This window comes from Rhinopithecus bieti, unplaced genomic scaffold (assembly GCF_001698545.2).
Source record: "Rhinopithecus bieti isolate Rb0 unplaced genomic scaffold, ASM169854v2 scaffold_83641, whole genome shotgun sequence".
Lineage (NCBI taxonomy): Eukaryota > Metazoa > Chordata > Mammalia > Primates > Cercopithecidae > Rhinopithecus > Rhinopithecus bieti.
The window spans coordinates 7,728-16,614 of record NW_016830500.1 but is presented as its reverse complement, the minus strand read 5'-3'; the positions used below and the strand labels follow the sequence as shown (position 1 = coordinate 16,614).

General features: G+C 45.0%; 1 long non-coding RNA gene across 1 annotated transcript; it reads right to left on the bottom strand.

The window, feature by feature from the left end:
* Positions 1 to 6,245: 6,245 nt before the first annotated feature.
* Positions 6,246 to 7,275, bottom strand: LOC108524464 (uncharacterized). Its single transcript, XR_001884053.1, has 2 exons — positions 7,157 to 7,275; positions 6,246 to 6,771 (listed from the first exon to the last, which is right to left on the bottom strand). It is a non-coding gene; the product is annotated as an uncharacterized LOC108524464 (long non-coding RNA).
* Between the last annotated feature and the right edge of the window lie 1,612 nt (positions 7,276 to 8,887).

The following is an 8,887-nucleotide window of genomic DNA, read 5'->3' as shown; positions in this document are numbered from 1 at the left end:
ACACACACACACACACACACACACACACACACACACCCCTACATAAATAGCTATTCTCATGCAACATATTATAATCCCTTCCAATTTTGAGATATTCCTCCTCTAGCCCATCATAGCAAACCAGCTAGGGCAAGTGTAGGGGCATTATCTGGAATCATGACAGTAGCAACCTCTGCCTTGATAAAGCCGTAGAGTCTCATCCTTTCTTCCCCTAAGGGCTCTCAACATCTGATGACTGACACCACTGGCCCATGAACTTTCAAATATTTCAAATAGATCTGGGATTTAGTTCACATCTCAACAACATGAATATTGTATGAATCCCTCATATATAAGATGAATACTAAACTGACAGCCTATTATAATCGGGGGAAAAGAAAAACAAAAGATTCTAATAGGCTACAAGTTCACATTGGCTGGGCCTCTTTCCTTGGTTAATCTCTTTTTTAAGGGGAAGTGGCAGACAAAGTAGGGTTCACTAAATAGTCCACATGTTGCCCTTCATGGTATTTGCACTGGGCTCTTGTGGCTAATTCTGGCCAATGAATTGTAAGATTAAGTGAAGCCTGTCACTTCTGGACCAAGACAGTTAAAAGCAGTATGCCTTTTCTGTCTTCTTTCTCATTCCAGAATCTATAGCTACAGGATGGAAGCGCCTGAATTCCTGAGTCACCACCTGGAGGAGAGCTGCTCTAGGATCAGTACTGCTCAGAGCATAGTTCATGGGTCAGCAGCATCAGCATCACCTGAAACCTCATTAGAAAGGCAGAATCTTGAGCCTTACCCGAGATCTTAGAAACAGAGTCTCAGGTGGAACCCAGGAATCTGTGTTTAAACAAGCCCACCAGGGGATTCTGATGCAACCAAATTTTGAGAACCAGTGATCTAGCCCACATCAGATTTTGTGTGAATGGAAAACTTTTACCTTGTTATTCCACTGGGGGTTTGTTTGTTATCTAGGCACAACCTATCCTATCCTTACTGTCATAGAGTAAAAACATAAAATGCTTAACTTTTCTTCAATCATCAGCTCCACCTTAACATCTTGGGCAGATTCCATCATGTTTTGGTCACATCCAGTTACTAAAATTCCTTCAGTTTAGAGCTCTAATCTTGAATTTGATTTAAATAACATTTCTACTTCTTTCTTTCTCCCTGCCCTCCACCAGGGCAAAACAGACTCAGGGAGTTGGAGTGCGATGAAGCTTTAGTTTGGTTCTGAGATGCTTTCCTTCCCTCTCTTTTTAACTCCTCTGGTATGGTGGGAAGAGGGGTGGTTTGTGTGGAGTAATATAAAGAGAAAATGTTGCTGGATGTGGTGGTTTGTACCTATAATCCCAGTGCTTTGGGAGGCCAGGGCCAGGGGAACACTTGAGGCCAGGATTTGGAAACCAGCCTGGGCAACACAGTGAGACCCTGTCTCTACTAAAAAATTTTTTTTTATTTAGCAGGCATGATGGTGTGCAGCTATAGTCCTAGTTACTCAGGAGGCTGAGGCGGCAGGATAGCTTGAGCCCAGAAGTTGTAGTCTGCAGTGAGCTCTGATCACACCACTGTATTCCAGCCTGGGTGACACAGCAAAACCCTTCCTCTAAGAGAAATTTTTAAATTTAAATTTTTAAAAGAGAGAGAGAAAGAATTCTTTTAACTTCCTACAGAGGTAGTCCCTGCCCCCCACTGCTAGGTTATCCCTGCATCTTTTTAAAAAATATTGAAATTATGGGCAATGCATGTATATTTTCCTCGGATGGATGGGCATTCCTGAGGGTCCTCTCTCTGCATAGTTTCTTAGGTGAGAGATGCCACCCTTGCCCAACATCTTTCACCTCTCTCTTCTGCTCACACCACTGGCAGCATACCCTGGGCCTTTGCTAGCCTGGAAGCACCGTTGAGCATGTTACACAAAAGCACCGTGGAGCACACCTAACCCTGTGCAAGTGCAAGACCTTACAGGTGATGGGCAGACTGCCTTTCAGCACCTTCTTGCCCACACATCCAGGGGCCTTTGTAGACAGCAACCCTGAGACCACCCCACCAGCTACTGCTGTTAAGACCCTTGTAAGCTAAGCAGTGGATCTCCTGTTGGTAGGATGAGCACTTTAAGACTCAAAGGGGATACTATTAATAACTATGCTGGCACAACTGGCGTAAACTGGGTCATTTCCCAGACAAAATGGGACATGTGATTCCCCTGACCTCTGTAGAGTGTCATGGGAGGATGGCTCGAGCCCAGCTCCCTTCTGCAGGATCACTCGGCCAATGGAAAGCTCATTCCATGTGGTGGGAGAGCAGCCTCCGGCAATCCTTTTCCCTGCTTTGGTTCCTATCTCCTGTTTTCTTCTCCCCTGCTCATTTTGGCTCAGGCAAATCATGAGGTTCACTGTGTAAGCTGACATCCAACTGGAAAATGAGTTGCCTTGTCTTCAGGCACTTCCAGTTTGTACAAGTTACCCTCTGGAGACCCCTTCACCGGGCTTCAAGAGCAGTTAGAAGTAATGACCTCTCCTTCACAAAGGTGGAACCCACTAGGCTAGCCACTTTCTTTCCTCTTCCTATGTCTATAATGCCCTTGTGGGGCAACAGGGTATATCCCAATCAAAATCCTTTTACAACCAGTAAAATGGTTCAGGAAAATACAGAATGGCAAAGGGGTATATTTTTACTGCACTATTAATGTAAAATTTGAGTATAGTGTTGAATAAAGTGAGAAAATCCCTAAGAAAACTGGCGTATAACAGGAGAGTCTGGATTGACCCCCAATTTGGGAAGAACATGTCTGGCGTGATGTAATCACAGGCAGGGGATTGGCAGTCTGCACATAACAAGACAGAATTAACATGAGGAAGTTACACACATTTGGTAGATACTAGCCGTGGGTCATACAGTGTCTTTCACAACTACTCAGCTCTGCGTTGTTGTATCCTTCCAGATAAGGAGTCCTTGCTAGACTGTGGGCTGTAAACAGTACACACACAAATGAGCTTAACTGCAGTCCAATAAAAGTTTTTTATGAACACTAAAACTCAAATTGCATACAATTTTCATATTTCTCAAAATATTCTTCTTTTGGTTGTTTTCAATCACTTACAATGTAAAAACTTCCTAGCCTGCAGGCCATACAAAAATAGGTAGTAGGTCAAATTGGGTCCAATGGCCATAGTTTGCTGACCCCTGGGTTAAGAGATGGGCTCTTAATCCAAGCCAGCCAGACCAATAAAAGTGGAACTCAGGCCGGGCGCGGTGGCTCACGCCTGTGATTCCAGCACTTTGGGAGGCCGAGGTGGGTGGATCACGAGGTCAGGAGATCGAGACCATCCTGGCTAGCACAGTGAAACCTCGTCTCTACTGAAAATACAAAAAATTAGCCAGGTGCGGTAGCGGGCACCTGTAGTCCCAGCTACTTGGGAGGCTGAGGCAGGAGAATGGCGTGAACCCGGGAGGCGGAGCTTGCAGTGAGCTGAGATTGTGCCACTGTGCTCCAGTCTGGGCGAAAGAGCGAGACTCCGTCTGAAAAAAAAAAAAAAAGTGGAACTCAGGCTCTTGGCTCAAAATATGAGGATACAGACATTATCTTCCCAATCCACATTGCTCTGGAAGTTTCTGGAAGCTATTCTGCCAATAGAGTAACAAGAATGAATATAGCAACTTCGTTCTAGGATGAAGCTCTCAAATGTAGGGAGATCAGAAATTCAGAAAGACATGTATAGTCTATGGCGAAACAAGCACAACTAAATCAAGTTTTGTCTGAAGCTAATTCTATTTCTTGAAGCTTCAGTTACGTGAACTAACAAGTTCCCTTTATCATTTAAGCCAGATTGAGTTACTTTTCTGACACTGTGACTTAAACCATTCCTAACTAACAGAGACTGCAGTGTTGTAAGTAAAAGGTCCTCAAATGTGGAACTGGCTGAAAGCAGTAGCTAAGGTCAAAGTCAATGGGGACACCTCTAGTTAGCGAAACAGCCGGTTACCCCCATGGCCTGTTATATATTCGAAGGCCATCTTCCAGCCAAGGTTTTATCAAAAAGGAAATTCAGGGTATTGGAGACTGTCTGTTTCTTGCATCGGCCTTAGTAAGGCCCATTAAGAAAGGAATTAACTTACTCTGAAACTGATTCATCTGATAGCAGAGAAGGGGAAAAAAGTAGATTTTTAAAGAAATGTACTGTCTGCTTGCTGCCTGAAAACCAAGCTGATTAAGAATCCAGTGACCTGGAGCTTGCAGGACCAGAAGAGCAGAGTTCTCCACTCCAAACTAATGTTAATATGAACAGAAATGAGGAGGTGAGAGATTAGACAGGACAGGAAAGCAGGTCCTGAAGCAGCCCAATCCACCTCCTCAGATCCCTTCTTGTAAATGTTTATCTTGATGGTAAAATGAATGTATTAGTCAGTTATCCAGAAAAATAGAAACAATAGGCTATTTCTCTCTATAGATATAGATTGGATACCAATGTTGATATAGATATAAATACTGAGATATTTATTAGAGGAATTGGCTCCCACAATTATGGAAGCCAAGAAGTCCTGCCATCTGCAAACTGGAGAACCAGGAAAGCCAGTAGTGTGATTTGGTCTGAAGGCCTGAGAACCAGGTGAGGCGATGTTGTCAGTCCTGGTTCGAGTCCACAGACCTGAGAAGGGGTCAGGAAGGGGAGGTGAGGGTACAAGTCCCTGTCTGAGTCTGAAGGTTCAAGAATCGGGAGCATGGATGTCAGAGGGCAGGAGAAGATGGATTTCCCAGTTCAAACACAGACAGTGAAGTCACCCTTCCTCGGCCTTTTTGTTCTATTCGGGACCTCAGTGAATTGGATGATGCCTGCCTGCATTGGTGAGGGCAGATCTTCTTTAGTCTTCTGATGCTAATCTCTTCTGCAACACCACACAGACACACTCAGAAATGATGTTTATCAGCTATCTGGGTATCTCTTAGCTTAGTCCAGTTGACATATAACATTAACCATTACAATGAACAGCTGTGCTCTTCATGAAGTTGCAGCTGTATTCATCAGAGGCAGGGAGCTAAAGAGGGCGGCCTTCACGCCTGTGGCATCATTTCACCAGCAGGGGGCAATGTGGAGTTAATACAACGGGGAGCTGGTGGGCAGTGGAAGGGATGACCACAGAGCTCCCAGTGCTGTGCTGGAAGAGATGTGTTAAAAACCCGGTTCTAGAAATAACTGTATCTGATAGATTTGCTGCTTATGATTAGCCATCCAACGGAATGAACTAAAAATAACTAGATCAGATGCCTTCAAAAATTGGAACAGAGTTGCATTGCCTCTGAAACCCTAATACTGGCTCAAAACAGCCTGTGACCGCACACCAACAGTGGTTCTCAAACGGCTGTGCATTAACATCTCCTGGGGAGTTTTTAAATTACTGATGCCAGGCCCCACATCAGTCCAATTAAATCCATAACTTTGGAGGTGAGGCCCTGGCACTGGACTTTTTTAAAGCTCTCCTAAGTGATTCTAATGTGAATTCAAGGTTGAGAAGCCCTGTTCTACATTTAAGCTGATCAATAGACATCTCCAACAGGAAACAGACACCTCCATAAGCGGTATTCCTTCTTGGGAGGGTTACCAGATACAGTTTAAGATACCCTGTTAAATTCGAGTTTCAGGTAAAGAACAAACCATTTTTTGTACAAGTAGCTCCCAAATATTGCATGGGATATACTTATACTAAAAAAGTATCCATTCTGTGTTTTTATTTGCTAACTCCGGCCACCCAGCCCCAAACCTCATCTCAGATAGCCATGGAAAACATCCTCCCCAAAAGCAGAGTGGGGAACAAAGATAACATGACCAAGACATTCAGCCAACTTCCAGGTAAGGAGTCCTTGCTAGACTGTGGGCGATGTTTCCCAGACTTTCACTAATGTAAGGACTTACCCCAAAACCCAGCACTTGGTAAGTCCTCAACAGATGTTAGCCATCATTCTGAGGAAAGCTTCGTTTATGAAAATGAGCTTGTGTGCATAAATATGCACTGCAGTTTCATCTTGGTATTCATTTCAGTAGAAAATTTTTCTATCGCATTTCAGTTACAATATGATTCATAAAATAATGGTGTCTGCTTCAACTTTTCAGGAAAGTATCTCCAGGGAAACGTCTGGTATGACCATAGATGTACTTGGTCCCTATCTTGTGGTTTCTGGCCCTTTTCATATTTCCCTATTCCTGCCCCAGAATTCCCGTCAATCTGTGATTCCGATTAGTGAAACAAAATCAATAGAGTCATCACAGGAGAATGCTGGTTTACCTTTTCTACAAGTACTGCTAATATATGAAAAGGTGATGCTGAGCAAAACCATTCAATAAGCATTTGTCATTTGATACATATGGCATAATGTCTACTGAGAAAGCTAATCACACTGATTGATCCACGCATGGTTTGTGCAAAGAGTTTAAGGGAAAGGGGAAAGCATAATAAAGACAATATCATGAGACGTCAGAGAAAATACTCATTTCATAATGCAGTTCAACAATAGAAATCAATTTCAAAATGAAATATGATGCATAAACTAAGATTAAAGTTGGTTAATGTGGCTGGGCATAGCAGATGGGACTCTTAGAAGAGGTGACCTCCAGGGTGGTGGCTCATTGCCCTGGCTCAGGCTCCTGCTCCCTCCTGGGACCACCAAGGTCACTGGGTCCTCACAGATTCCGGGCCCCTCAGGCAATCAGCTTCAGGTCACCGATGTATTTCTGGACCCATTTTTTGCTGAGATCAACACAGATCTGCCGACCTCTCTTGGTTAGGAGGCTGTGGAGAAGGGAGGAAGAACTGACAAATTCATCAGGGGCATCCTGTGGCCTCTGCGTCCTTCTCTGTCCCAGGCATCTCAGAGCCTGTCCTTGCACCCATAAAATTTCCCCTTAACTTTGGGGTTCACAGGCCTTCCCCAAGTGTCTCGGATGGGGTTCCTCAGGAAGCCAACTTCCTGCTGTCATGTCTGCTCTCTTCCCTCTGCCCAGGGGCAGGCTCTTCAGGACTCTGCAGGCCTCAGGCCAGGTCAGAAAACACTGCAGGGCCCTCCCCTGGAGTCCTTCTCCTTGATGGGCCTTAGAGAGCTGAGTACTCTGAGGGGACCTCACCCCAGACCTCCCAGCCTCCCTCCTGAGGGGTGGGCAGGAGCACTGGCACTCACATGACACCGGGGTTGGTGCACTGGGGTCTGGTTTCAGAATAGTCAACTATGAACTTTTGTGGAATCTGCCGGGAGGTATAGAAGAGGCAGCAGAACTCTTTGTTCTGGTACCAACTGCAAGAGACAGGACAGAAAGATCCCAAGTCATTGTTCACAAGGCAAGCCAGCTGCTCCTGGTCCCTTTCCTTGAGACTTAGGAAGAACCAGGAGACATCACTGCTTGGGGTGGGGATGTGGGGACAAAGAGATCCAGAAGGAAGCTGGCATTTCTTCTTTCCCCTGACATTTTAATTTCTGCATCTTTCTCTCTTTCGGTGTTTCTCATTCTCTGTCTGTCTTGGTTCTGGGTCTCTATGTCTCTTTACTGGAAATTTAGTTTTCCGAACAAACTATTTTCCATCCCATCTCTCCTTGGGGAGTTCCATCTGAATTCTTAAGGAGAGCCAAGGCCCCACCACTGAGAACCAACTGGACCCAGATCTTTTCAAAATCCCTGTGGGCCTCCATTTTCTCATCCATAGAATGGGATTCACTCTCCCTCTGTCTCCCAGAGCAGGAGAATAGAGTTGCTGAAACCTCTTAGTAAGAAAAATCCTCCTCGGGAAATGGTCCCTGAAATCCCTCTGAAGTTCTCTACTTGGAGGTCTCAGGGATAGACTTGGGCAGTGGGGTCCAAGCCATGGCCAGACAGTGGGGGCACGAGAACAAAAGACAAATTCACACAAGGGAGAGGGGGTCCAGGGGCAGAGGGCCTCAGTGAAGAAAAGGACAGCAAGGGCAGCCGCGGGGGTCCCCAGGATGCTGGGCAGAGTGTGAGTTCACGTGGCGACCCGGAAGAGCTGAACTCAGGACTTGTAGCTGCTGCCTCCTTCTGGCGTCTCAGCCACCTCTTCTCTTTACAGGCAGCCTTGGGGTATTAGAAGATATAAACTTGGGGAGACTGAGGGGGAATTTTGTTTTCTTTTTTTCATTTTTTTTAACTTTTAAGTTCGGGGTACATGTGCAGCATGGGAGTTTGTTATACAGACTATTTCGTCACCCAGATATTAAGCCTAGTACCCATTAGTTTTTTTCCTGATCCTCTCTGAAGGGAAAATTTTTCATCATGATATTGGTGTCATGCTGTGCATTGCACAAACCAGGAGAGCTTCAGCTCACCACAAAGGTTCAGGCTATTTGCAAGAATGGTTCAGTCGCTCCCTTGGTGGGGAAATGGTTTCCACAGTGAGAGGTGAGATGCTGGCTTCACCCTGAACTGTCTTCTCACAAGGGCAGATCTGTAGATAAAGCCTTTCCCCCATGGAGCAGAACCTTCTGATAGCCTCCCCAGCTGTTCCAACAGCATAGATGTGCCATGGATGATAATGCCAGAGAATCGTAAGAAGCACAACCCGAGAGAAAACCATGCCCTGGATGGAGACAGCAGAACTGGGGAAGTGCTACAGGAGGGACGAGGTTGAGGTTGGCCTATCAGACATTGGCTCATTGAACCTCTACAATATGCCAGTCCCTGGGTTAGCTGGGTTAACTGACGGCTAATAGGAATGATGAACCTTAAAGAGTTGTTACTCTTTGATCAGCAAGGTGCTCTGCCAGGGATCTATCCTATGGATATAAACATAAAGATGAACAAAGTGTTTGTCACAGCTTATCTGTAACAATTAAAAGATGATGTACAACTAAATAAATTATGGCATATTCACCTCTTGTAATAATAATTAGTCCTTAAAA